This window comes from Muntiacus reevesi, chromosome 10 (genome assembly GCF_963930625.1).
Source record: "Muntiacus reevesi chromosome 10, mMunRee1.1, whole genome shotgun sequence".
In the NCBI taxonomy this organism is placed as follows: domain Eukaryota; kingdom Metazoa; phylum Chordata; class Mammalia; order Artiodactyla; family Cervidae; genus Muntiacus; species Muntiacus reevesi.
This window is the reverse complement of record NC_089258.1, coordinates 23,610,246-23,624,230: the sequence shown is the minus strand read 5'-3', so window position 1 is coordinate 23,624,230 and position 13,985 is coordinate 23,610,246. Positions and strand designations below refer to the sequence as shown.

Sequence of the window (13,985 nt, the reverse complement as noted above, 5' to 3'; positions counted from 1 at the left end):
GAAGGTCTGTGGTGAGACACTGGGAGACTTCAACTCCTCTGAAAGAGAAGTTAAAATATAGATAATTTTAAGATCAAAAGTTGGGGATAATCAAAAAAGAAAAAACAGACCAGTTCTAGGTCAGCATACCTAGTCCAGAAGGAAATATTTCAAATGACATAATTTTGTTAAGACTTTTAGAAGACCCATAGCCTCCTTCTTTGAACAATTCTGTCCTGCAGCAATAAGCCATCCTCTGAACACATTTCCTAACCTAGTTAGAGACTTGTGTCTCTATCCTATTGAAGTAAATCTAAACATGAAATAGTAAAAAAGGAAAACAATTTGTAACCCAGAAATCAATCCCAATGTTTTGTCAATGCTGGTTCCTTAAAGGGATGTTTGTCTTAAATAACAGTCTGGAAAGATAAATCAGTAGTGTTCATAAGCTACAACAGAAAATACTATAGTCACCAGAAATTAGGAAGCTTCCTTCATATGCATAGATTTTGTTTTAGAGAAGGATTCAGGAGTTACTCTTAGTGTGAGGTATCATCTGCGGGAAATAAAAAATGGATGATTTAGGAAGTGATACGACATTTATTTGTGTATCTGCCATATGGACTGGGTTTGAACCCTCTTTGTTGAGGGTCAAACATTATCAGAACTACTCAAAAGTTCTGCCTTTACAACTGGGGGCACATATATACCTTCCACATTTCTCAGGATTCAACAAATGATCAAGTTGTTAAGTTAGGCACTTATACCTATCTCTACATGGAACCTAGTTTGGGCACCAAGAGGAGGAAAGGATGCTTTGAAAACATGGAGAAAACAAAAAACAAGAATTACTGATGATAAAGGAAGATGATGAGACTTCTCTGAATGGCCTGTTAGGTAAAAGATATAGAAGAGTAGGATCTAAAACAGGAGAGAAAAAAATGAGTTCTGTTCAGTAGCTTAGAGCATTAAAGAACTGAAAGAACCATTCTAACTCGAGTAGAGTGAGGACATGAATTCCATGAAACATAAGAGGTGGACAGGAGTCAGATTCTGCAGGCCTTGTGGAAGCTGTTGAGAGTAGGTGCAAGGGACAATTATGAAGAATTACTTGTAGAAGTTTGAGGCTTACAGATATAAGCAGGAAAAAAAAACCCACATTATTTTCCTTTGTATCTCCTGCATCATATACACATACAAAATGGAAATGCTTTTCCATCTTGACCAATTACATACTTTGCTCTTCTGAAAAGTATCAGAACTTGTTGAGAACTTATTAATTAAATTCTATTATATTTACCTTAGATATTGTCTGATGTACTTACAGGGCATTTACAATTATCAATGTAGGTGTAATTTTACCACACTTTGAATATCAAATATAAATATCATCTATCATTGTAACCTCTATCAAATCTTACTACTCCTGATAATCATTCAAATTCTAATGGCCCTTTTGTGTTTTGTGGTTTAATAAACCATCCTAAAATGTGTATCCCAATTACACACTTCACCTAACTCATCAGTGCACAAAGTATAAGTGCTCATTCAACAGTTAGACAATTTGCTACAGTCTCAAATTTATAGCCAAATATATACAATTTAAGGAAAGCAGTTCTTTGCAATGTATAATGTTAACGATGCATGAGAATGCTTACAGAGGGCTAAACTAATAAAATTTGTTTCATGTCAGGCCACTAAATGTGTTTCCTTGGTTGAACTAGCATACCAAACCCTAGAAGGGAACAAAACAGAATAATGAAATAAAACATCTTGAAATAATTGCTATTCTTTGAAAATAATCTTCTTGTAGGATTAACTTGTAGGCTCTACAATATGATTTTTATTGACATATAATTTATCTAGTCTACCACTAGAGAAAATAGTTATTTATTATAATTTTATAGTACCATTTCAAGTTTATAGAATACCTGTAGAATATGCACTTCATAAGTATTAACATATTTTTCTTAAACAGATAAATATGTGTAAACATACATCCTACTAATTTCAAACACATACAAACCTAAATCTACAATTCAAAATTAATAATTATTTTGCTTAGTTATTCTAATACTTCTTAGGATAACAGGACTTTTTTTTTTCTACAACCTATTAAAAATATGGAACGCTTCACGAATTTGCGTGTCATCCTTGCGCAGGGGCCATGCTAATCTTCTCTGTATCGTTCCAATTTTAGTATATGTGCTGCCGAAGCGAGCACGGATAACAGGACTTTTATACTTGAAGTAATTTAAGAAATTATCTAATCCAACACACATTTTATCAATTGATAAATTATAATCCATAGAAATTAAATAAGTTATCTATCAATTTGCCTATCCTGTGATAAAATGCTCATTTATTTTCTATTTTATGAGTTTTTTTATATAACCCATCCTTCCCCATCCGCTTTTCCTTTCTCTCTGCTCCTTACACAATGAAGTATATATAGCAAAAAATATTGTCATAAAAGAGAAATGTGAGACAAATATTTCTTGCCATAGTAAAGATACTTAAGACCTTTGATTTTTAGAAAGGAATATGGAGGTAGTTCTATATCATCCAAATATACAGGTAACTTGAAATTTCAAAAACTTACCAAGAAACCATATTTTAATTCACCAAAAATTAAGGTACACTTACTGTGAGAGGCACTATATGTTTTTCTTGGGATATAAAGGACAGCAAGACAGACATGTTCACTACAAAGTTTACATCAAGTGAAGGAGACAAAATAAATGAAAATACATTGAACATTTCTGCATTATAATTTACGCTGTTTGTTGGCAGGGGAAGTGGAAAGGCGAGTGGATACTGACTTAGAAAATCAGGAACTGGCGAGGAAGGCCTCCTTTCTACAGGCTGCTCAGAGATGCTGTCTCCAAAAAAGTATTTTAATGTGAGGACAAATGAGTCATCTGAAATGGGGTCAAGAGTGATGTAAGCAGAGGGAAGGGCTTGAGTTACAGACAGGGGGAAGCTTTGGGCGTGTTTGATGGCCTACTGATGCCCATTGCATTTGAAACATAGGAAGCAGAAAAAAAGCATCAATAGGATAGGTACAGAGACCTCACATTAGTACCAGCGATTTCCTCAGAACACCCAACTTTCCTTCTTTAGGCTTACATTAGTGTAACCTCCCTAATTCCTCTACTGTCCTCAGAGAGGACCAGAAATAGGAGCCTCCACTGTCTGATTACCCTTAAAATGACTCAGTTGTTTAAATTTTATACAATTTAAAATTTAAATTGTGTTAATTTTAAAATATGTTGGAATATGTGCAATTTTATCTGATCCCCATATCAACTTTCTGGGGTAGCCAGATCAGGACTTCAAAGTGGTATTTACATAAGAGTTTGCTGAAGTTTAGGGTGTAAATTTTATTATTATGTGTTTTTGTTGTCCATTCAAGAACACTGTTGTGGTCAGCCCCTTGTGTTTCTGTATTTTGTTTTCATTTTTAAATTTAAAATCCCCTTGATTGAAGTGTACAGAAATTTCTACCTTGGGGAGAATCCCTGGTGTATCAGATAGTCTTTGGGTGCAGGTTTCAATAGCCACATATGCTTATGTCAGCTGTAGGGACTTCGGGGGACTTTTTCTGACTCACATGAAGTCATTTTCATCTCTGCCAAATACATTAGATTCCATAAAATTGCCTTGGTTTTACTTTGGAAAGAAAGTTTATGAAATTTTCAGTCATATTCTTAGCTATTTCAGGGTGTATGTCCAGAGGGACTCCCCTCAGCATAGAGGAATTACTGATTTGGTACAACTGAAAGATGAAGCCCATGATTTTTGGCCTGGCATTATACAGGGAATTCTGTGCTAACACCAGATTCTTTTTCATAATATCTCCTCCAAGAAGTTACAAGATAGCAAAGTCCAGGAATTATCCTAATATTTCATAAGTCCTTATAGTAATATGAAAAGCAAATAGATAACAGTAGAGTTACATAATTAAAAAAAATAAGAATAGATAAAGAACCTTTGACTTTTCTCATGGTGCTATAATTTGCCTATATTTGCTAAGCAGAAGAGGGTTGTTTTCCTCTGTTTTTACTCCTATAATTCTAATATTTTCCATCAGATATAAGTGGAACCCTGGAATATATACATATATTTGCTTTCTAGATAAGGCCAGTTTCTACACATTCACAGATTAATTGAAAGTGTTTTGTGCATTCTGTATTGTGAGTTCTATTCTAGGTTCTGGGATTACAAAGAATTTATAAAGAAGACAGATCAGAGAATTTCTGCTAAAGGAAAAGATAGATAATTAAAACCTGCAACTGATACATAGGTGGCTTCCCTGATAGCTCAGCTGGTAAAGAATCTGCCTGCAATGAGGGAGACCTGGGTTTAATACCTGGGTTGGGAAGATACCCTGGAGAAGGGAAAGACTACCTACCCCACTATTCTGGCCTGAAGAATTCCATGGACTGTATAGTCCATGGGGTCACAAAGAGTCACAAAGACCAAACTTCACTTTCACTTTCAGTGATACACAATAAATGCTGCAATGGTGGTCATTTTGCACAGGGTCATTTTGAATCACAAAAGTGCCTTTGATCCAGACCATCTGAGCTAAATCCTGACATATGAGTGCAATGGGCAGACTTGAATATTTGTGTTCTCCCCAAATTCATGTTAAGATCTTAATCCCCGGTATTATAATATTTGAAAGTGGAGCCTTTCTGAGCTAACCAGGTGTGAGGGTGGCGCCCTCCTGAGTGGGATTAGTGTCTTCAGAAGAGGCTCCCCAGAGGGCTCTCTCACCCTCTTTCTGCCACGAGAGTCTACAGTGAAATGTTAGTCCATAACCCAGACGAAGGGTCTTGCTGGAACCCGATCATGCTTTCACCCTGATAGTGGAACACCAGCCTCCAAAGCTGTGAGAAAGAAAACCTGTTGTTTACAAGTCACCCAGTCTATGGCACTTTGTTATTGTAGTTCAAACTGACTATAAGAACAAGTAATGGGTTAAAATTAACTCTCAGGAATTAAAGCACTTGATAGATTTTATGTTAGGAAATCTTAATAAATCAGTGATGTTATATAAGGAGTAGAATTTCAAGGATTAGATTATCCAAGGACAATTTAATAACATACCACTATTATCTCAGCTTCAATTACTGTCAAAAATAATACCATATTTTGTCTTTGCCCTATTACAGACTTTCAGTTAAAAAAAATAACCATCTACATTTGTATGCAAGCATCTCTATCAAACTTTATAAAAAAGCAATTTTTGTTTATTTTGTTCCATTAGAGATACACAAAAGAGCTCCCTTTGTAGTCAAAATGTAATAAGCTAAACTAAATTCACTGCTGTATTAATTTTCTAAATTTTACTTTGAAGGCAAAACCCAGAATGTGGCTTGTTGTCTCCAAAGTGCTCAAAGGCCAATTAACCTCTCTTCTCTCACCTCATAAACATATATCTCTCTGTGTTATTTTCAAAGTAGCTCCAGAAATCACAGTATATATCATCAATCTAGTACAAGCTACCTACAGCACACAAAATGTAAGAATATTGCAAGCCTATCTTCCATGCTATTATTGTCATATCTATTGTTAGTCACTTAGTCGTGTCCGATTCTGCAATCCCATGGACTATAGCCGGCCAGGTTCCTCTGTCTATGGGATTCTATAGGAAAGAATACTGGAGTGGGTTGCCATTCCCTTCTCCAGGGGATCTTTCCAACCCAAGGATCAAACCCAGGTCTCCTGCATTGCAGGCAGAGTCTTTACCATCTGAGCCACCGGGTAAGTGTCATATGTATTACATGTACATAAATTATACACCACACAGGGTTGCATTAATATTTCCTTTTACATTATATTTACCAAACTACTTACTTGTTCTCATGAATTCAATACTTTCCTTTAGATCAAGTGGTATTTCTCTTTATTTCTCTATTTTCTCCTGAAAGGAATTATTTCAATTTCTTCCTCCCTTCATTGTCTCTGATGATAAATTAGCTTCATCTACATTGCTATCTCCTTGTATGTAATGTGTTGCTATTAAGTACATCAGGTCACTTTTTTATTTCAGTTATTAGAATTTCAGTACTAGAATTATGACTTTGTTTTTTAATTGTTATTTTTCTTCTGAAAATTCTATTTATATTTATGAATTATGCATAAGATTTTAAATTCCTTGAATATATTTATAATAATGGCTACCTGGGTGATTTCTACTGACTTTTTTTTTTCTAAAATATATGTCACTTTTTATTTTCCCTTGCATGTATGAGAACTGGACATTAGGAGTGGTATCTGTAAGGAATCTGCATTCTGTTACTATACCCCTGGAGAAGGGAATGGCTACCCACTCCAGTACTCCTGCCTAAAGAATTCCATGGACAGAGGAGCCTGGCTGGGTACAGTCCATGGGGTTGCAAAGAGTTGGACATGACACAGTTACTAACATGCTCACTTTCATGTTACTATACAGTGAATTTTTATTTTCTCAGGTAGTTAACTAGGCTGGACCCATACTCCAATCTGTGTCATTTTTTAATTAGACTAAAATGTCTACACGTTTTATTCAGCTTCCAGTTGCTACATTTTGCTAACCTCTGAGGTTCCCTCTGGAGAAGGAAATGGCAACCCATTCAGTAGTCTTGCCTGGAAAATCCCATGGATGGAGGAACCTGGTAGGCTACAATCCATGGGGTCACAAAGAGTCGGACACGACTGAGTGACTTCACTTTCAAGCATTTACAGATTAGCAGGCAACCACATAGCTGTGTGAATTTCGAAAGCAGATTTGGGGGCTGGTCTCCTTGGTGACTTCCTCCCTGGTTTTCCCTCCTAGCTTTCTCCTCCTCTTTTGGTCCCTAATTCAGTTCTCTGCCCTCAAACCAGTAAGCCTGTGGTTTTCTGCCCTCAGAGCTATGCTTGATTAGGGAGATTCTGTCAAAAAGTGATGAACAAGATATTTACCTGTAGCATTTCATCTGTAAATGGTAGATGCCCCTCCAGTTTCTGCCTGCATTCTGTTGTTTTCTAGTAGTTTCAAATTTCAAATAGGTTTGCTTTTATAATTTTACTTCCTCTTGTGAGAATGTTGATGCTAACAAGCTATCCTGCCATTACCCCTGAGACTCTTTTTATAAATTGTATATTTTTCACATAATTAAATCTTGAACGATGAGAATTTATTAATGATGAGTCTCTGTTTTGTTTATATAATCAGTTAATATTTATCTAAGCTTAGGTTTTGTTGTTTGCCAATGCCTTTATGGGTGCTAGTAGCATCTTTTACTTAGTATTTCAGATTAATAGCTATTTGATGTAATTACCAATATAGTTGTTTGGTCTCTTTACTGTGATTATGAGTGAAACTAATATTATAAGTAATCTTAAAGGCAAATTTTGTATGTAGACCTTTTGTGCACATGTAAATTTTTACCTAGGACAAGATTTCTATGTTCATTACTCTTCATAGATTAGTATACAGTATAGAAACACAGAGTTACCCCACTTCCTCCCTAGAGCTGGTATCCATTCTGTCAGAAATAAATTCACCCCTACCCTGCTGACTTCCAGCTTGGATTAGCTATTGACATTTCCATCACACAAAAGGTTTCCTCAGGTCAGCATAACAGTGAATCCTCATTCCCTAACCCTGTTCAAAGAAAACACTGATCTGATATCTGTTTCTATAGTGTTGAGTTTTCTAGGAAGCACATTTAAATAAAACCATACAATATGTAATCTTGTGTCTAGATTCTTTCACTTATTTTTGACAGTCATTCATGCCATTCGATAGGTTAGTCAGTCAGTTCAGTTGCTCAGTCATGTCTGACTCTTTGCAACCCCATGGACTGCAGCACGCTGGGTTCCCTGTCCATTATCCAATTCCCTGTCCAAATCTCAGACCGTACTCAAACTCATATCCACTGAGTCAGTGATGCCATCTAACCATCTCATCCTCCGTCCTGCCCTTCTCCTCCTGCCTTCAATCTTTCCCATCATCAGGGTCTTTTCCAATGTCAGTTCTTCACATCAGGTGGCAAAGGTACTGGAGTTTCAGCTTCAGCATCAGTCTTTCCAATGAATATTCAGGACAGATTTCCATTAGGATTGACTGGTTGGAACTCCTTGAAGTCCAAGGAACTCAAGAGTCTTCTCCAACACCACAGTTCAAAAGTATCAGTCTTCGGTGCCCAATTCTCTTCACAGTCCAACTCTCACATTCATACATGACTACTGGAAAAACCATAGTTTAGACTAGACAGACTTTTGTTGGCAAAGTAATGTCACTGCATTTTAACATGCTGTCTAGATTGGTAATAGATTGTCTTCCAAAGAGCAAGCTTCTTTTAATTTCATGTCTGCAATCACCATCTGCAGTGATTTGGGGGCCCAAAATAATAAAGTCTGTCACTGTTTCCAACGTTTCCCCATCTATTTGCCATGAAGTGATGGGACTGGATGCCATGATCTTAGTTTTCTAAATGTTGAGTTTTAAGCCAACTTTTTGACTCTCCTCTTTAACTCTCATCAAGAGGCTCTTTATTTCTTCTTCACTTTCTGCCATAAGGGTGGTGTCATCTGCATATCTGAGGTTATTGATATTTCTCGTAGCAATCTTGTTTCCAGCTTTTGCTTCATTCAGGCCAGGGTTTTGCATGATGTACTCTGAATATAAGTTAAATAAGCAGGGTGACAGTATACAGTCTTGATGCACTCCTTTTCCTATTTGGAACCAGTCGGTTGTTCTATGTCCAGTTCTAACTGCTGCTTCTTGACCTGCATACAGACTTCTCAGGAGGCAAGTCAGGTGGTTTAGTATTCCCATCTCTTGAAGAATTTTCCACAGTGTGTTGTGATCCACACAGTTAAAAGTTTTGGCACAGTCAATAAAGCAGAAGTAGATGTTTTTCTGGAACTCTCTTGCTTTTTTGGTGAACCAATGGATTTTGGCAATTTGATCTCTGGTTCTTCTGCTTTTTCTAAATCCAGCTTGAATTCGTGGAAGTTCATGGTTTAGGTACTGCTGAAACCTGACTTGGAGAATTTTGAGCATTACCTTGCTAGCGTGTGAGATGAGTATATTGTGCGGTCATTTGAACCTTCTTTGGCAATGCCTTTTTTGGGGACTGGAGTGAAAACTGACCTTTTCCAGTCCTGTGTCCACTGCTGAGTTTCCCAAATTTGCTGGCATATTGTGTGCAGCACTTCCATGGCATCATCTTTTTGGATGTGAAATAGCTCAACTGGAATTGTTTCACCTCCACTGGCTTTGTTCCTGCTTCCTAAGGACCACTTGAGTTTGCATCTCGGGATGTCTGGCTCTAGGTGAGGGATCAAACCATCATGTTTATCTGGGTCATGAAGATCTTTTTTGTATAGTTCTTCTATATATTGTTGCCACCTCTTCTTAATATCTTCTGCTTCTATTAGGTCCATGTCATTTCTGTCCTTTATTGAGCACATCTTTGCATGAAGTATTATCACTAATTTTCTTGAAGAGATCTTTAGTGTTCCCCACTCTACTGTTTTGCTCTATTTCTTTGCACAGATCATTGAGGAAGACTTTCTTATCTCTCCTTGCTATTCTTTGGAACTCTGCAGTCAAATGGGTATATTTTTCCTTTTCTTCCTTGCCTTGAGTTTCCCTTCTTTTCATAGCTATTTTTAAGGCCTCCTCAGACATTCATTTTGCCTTTTTTCATTTCTTTTTCTAGGGAATGATCTGCCTCCTGTACAATGTCACAAACGCCTGTCCATAGTTCTTCAGGCACTCTATCAGATCTAATCCCTTGAATCTATTTGTCACTTCCACTGTATAATCCTAAGGGATTTTATTTAGGTCATACCTGAATGTTCTAGTGGTTTTCCCTACTTTCTTCAATTTAAGTCTGAATTTGACAATAAGGAGTTCATGATCTGAGCCACAGTCAGCTCCTGGTCTTGTTTTTGGTGGCTGTATAGAGCTTCTCCATCTTAGGCTGAAAAAAATATAATCAATATGATTTCAGTATTGACCATCTGGTATTGTCCATGTGTACAGTCTTCTCTTGTATTGTTGAAAGAAGGTGTTTGCTATGACCAGTGCATCCTCTTGGCAAAACTCTGTTAGCCTTTGACCTGCTTCAGTTTTTATTCCAAGCCCAATTTTCCTGTTAATCCAAGTATTTCTTAACTTCCTACTTTTGCATTTCAGTCCCGTATAATAAAAAGAATATATTTTGGGGTGTTAATTCTAGGAGGTCTTGTAGGTCTTGTAGAGCCATTCAACTTCAGCTTCTTAAGCATTACTGGTTGGTGCATAGACTTGGATTACTGTGATACTGAATGCTTTGCCTTGGAAATGAACAGAGATCATTCTGTCAATTTTGAGATTGCATCCAAGTACTGCATTTCAGACTCTTTTGCTGTCTTTGATGGATACTCCATTTCTTCTAAGAGATTCTTGCCCACAGTTGTAGATATAATGGTTATGTGAGTTAAGTTCACCCATTCCAGTCCATTTTTTGTTCACTGATCCCTAAAACGTTGATGTTCACTCTTGCCATCTCCTGTTTGACCACTTCTAATTTACCTTGATTCATGGGCCTAACATTCCAGCTTCCTATGCAATACTGCTCTTTACAGCATCAGTCTTTGGGTCAGTAGTCTCATTCTTTTTATTGCTTGGTAATATTCCATAATGTGGATAAATTACTTTCATAGTTGATGGCTATTTGGCTATTTCCAATTCTTTTGTTTTTTTGGTCTGTTTCTAGTATAATTATTCATGCTTTTAAATGTTGTATAATCAGGGTGGTAAAAAGATGACAGGGCTATCTTTAATGTATGATACAATATCTTCCTTTCCCTCCTCAAATTACAAGGATTGGTTTGTGAGTTTAATGTTTTTCTACTTAATCCCCAGTAATAATACAAAATTATATTCAATTTCTGTAAGAAAGCAATAATCTCCCCACCAAGAAAAATAATTATAAACTTGCTTGTTTGTATGTTTGTTTTAACATTTCAATATTTCAACCTTTTAAACTCTGTGACGAGGAAACTACCATGCCACTGTTTCTTTCAAATCCTTAATTTAGGTTTCCTCTAAATTTGATTGCAAAAACTCTTAGTTTTCTAAAAAGTATGTTGTTAACAGCCTGTTCTGTTTTTTAAAATAACACAAAGAATATGATACTCAAATAATTAATTACTGTCATTAACAGATTATTTCTGAAAGGTTTAACTCACATTACTGACCATTAACTTAGTAGTACATGCCTTCTTTCATCTGTCAAGCAATGATTTGCTGATAAAAGGTACATCAAAGTGGGAGTCAGTAGCTCTAGGATACCCTCTAACCCAATTTCCCAGCTTTGGAGGAGCAACTCTGAATGCCACTTTTTATCTCATTTTCGTATTTTCTGGCTCAAAGAGCTAAAGGTGATTAATATTTGAACAGCATTGGTCAGATGGAAGTCACTATAAAGAACACAAGGAGAATGATTACTTTATGTTGATTATCAAAATTTAAATCACATAATTATTAAATGACATGTAAATTGAAAGAAAATAGAGCCTCTATTTTTTAATGAGAAATTCAAGACCCACTTATAGTGATTTTGTGGGTTTTGTCTATGTTTTAATTTTAAAATAATCTCTGAAATCATCATAATTTTCAGTAACATATAAAACTTATAATTTGTGTGCATCTTTTATCTATTAAAGTATCATTTCTTGGAATAGCCAAAGCTCTAGTCAATTAAACTAATTCATTCCAACACTCAAATCTGTATCAAAACAAAAACTACATAAAATATTTTACATTTATTAGATAAATTATATAATTATAATATATAGTACATATACATATACTGTACATATATAAGAGAGGGGAATGCAGGTGGGATTTTGTAAATGAAACCTATATCCTGCTTTCAATATTATGTAAAATTGTCTCTAGAAGCAGGATGTCATTTGAGTGTGAAAGATAAGTAAAGCCCAATAATTTGTGTTTTCTTTCAACACACCTGATTCTATTTGATGTAGAGACCTGAACATAATGGCTTTTTTTTATGGTTCTAAAAAGAGGTCACCAGTATTTATATTTAAAAGTTACTGTAAGTAACATGTCTTTGTAATCATTCAACAGAAAAACTAAAACATTCTCAAATACAACCTTACTATTATGGCACTGAAAACAAAATGAAATATCATTTATACTCACATACAACAGCATAGTTTCTTTTTCTTGAAATTCTTCTCTGCAGAAACTGTTCAGACCACACAAATCATCCTGAATATTTTATTTGTCTCAGTCTACTTGGTTTTTGCAGTTATTTTGCTCTGGAAAATAATTTTTAATAATTTTCAATTTCCAGTGTTTATTTGACTGTTAAAGAAAATGTAAGTAAAGGTAAGATATCAGTTAGGTTTAGTGAGGATGATAAGGACTTTAAATATCGTTTGCTCCTTTTTCTTACACTGAGACATAACTGATTAGTTTGAGAAAGTTTAAGAGAAATACATTATTCTGGCAATAGGTAGAATTAAAGGTACAGAAACATTTTTCCCTCATTTTACTTCACCCCACACCTTAATCTAAGCTCTTGTAGCACCACAGATCATTCCACCCCATATCACTCCCAGCTTTTTATTTTTCAGTAGCTGTGAAAAAACAGGAGAAGTAACATCTTCCAAATACTAAGACCTATGCTGTACAAAGTGGTCCAGGGACCAAAATATGAAGGTTCTACAAAGATATTATAATAGTGATAAAAAAATTAACAAAACAAAAAGAGGGAATGTAGACTATAAAGTAGACTTATTTGAAAAGTCTAAATTTATACTAGCAAATTAGATTCCAAAGGACTTTAACATAATAATGAACAAAGACTTAATACTGTCTAATCAAAGAATGCAAGTGTGATTCAAAATTTAGGGAATCTCTAGTATAATAATCACATAAGTAGGTCAAGAGAGACTATAAATCATATCAGCTCTTACATCTCTCTGTCCTGTGAGGTTTACCAAAGCTTTTTTTATTGGAATTCACTCCCCACCCCCACCAATTTTTGCCTAATAAGGCTGTTAGAACAATGAAATTCAACAACTTTTCACTCAGTTCTCCCCAGTCACAGTCTCTAGTGGGTAATTTATATCTCAGTCATCTTCAAGCTAATTGACTCTCAGTTTAATGGGCCCCAAGCTTTTCTATGCAGGATTAAATACCACAGGGTACTTCCACAGATGAAACAGTATGTATTTCTGGGTTGTTCATTTAGCATTTGTTCCTTTGTTATTCAGTATCAACTGTGGGTGAAAAAACTGGAAATAACTACATATTTTAAACACTAAAGGCATTGTGCATATGTCTATGGACATACAGCTAATAAAAGCTACTTATTTTTTTCATTTATTCACCCACATTTACTTATTTACAAACTCAACAAACATTTTCAGTGTTCCTAATATGTTCCCAACACTGTGATAGGTTCTAGGAGTGAAATTTCTTTCTAGGAGTGAAGAATATCTTAAAATCTACATATATGAACAGAAGAAAATGGATTTAATTTTTAACAGCTCAAACTAGAAAAGATCACAAGTCATTTTTGACTCATTGACAGAGCAATAGAATATGGGGTATCATATTTTAGCCAAGCGTTTGGCTGATAACCTTGTAAGAAGACCACGTAAACACAATATGGGTAGATTGCACTACAGTAAAGCAACAGAACTTGCCTGATCGTCTTTGTATTGACCGTGTTTCCATCAAAAAAAATAGTTGACTCATACTTAAATTACATTAATTCATGGAGGGATTAATAAAGGGAATAATTTTAAAGATATAAAGAGGAAAACACAAGCTATCCTATAGCCCCTTCTCAGGCTAGGGACAGTTTGGTTGTTACCAAGTCCTAGACTCAGGAGATACAGAAAAGGGAATCTTAGAATAGTCTGGGAGAAAGGGCTACAGAGGGAGGCAGCCATCCTAAGGCAACCTAACAGGGAAGAGCTCTGGAGAAAAAATGCCTATA

The 13,985-nt window shown here is 35.6% G+C and overlaps 1 non-coding gene across 1 annotated transcript; it reads right to left on the bottom strand.

The window, feature by feature from the left end:
• Positions 1-2,096: 2,096 nt before the first annotated feature.
• On the bottom strand, positions 2,097-2,203 carry LOC136143957 (U6 spliceosomal RNA). The gene has a single exon (XR_010658446.1). It is a non-coding gene; the product is annotated as a U6 spliceosomal RNA (small nuclear RNA).
• Between the last annotated feature and the right edge of the window lie 11,782 nt (positions 2,204-13,985).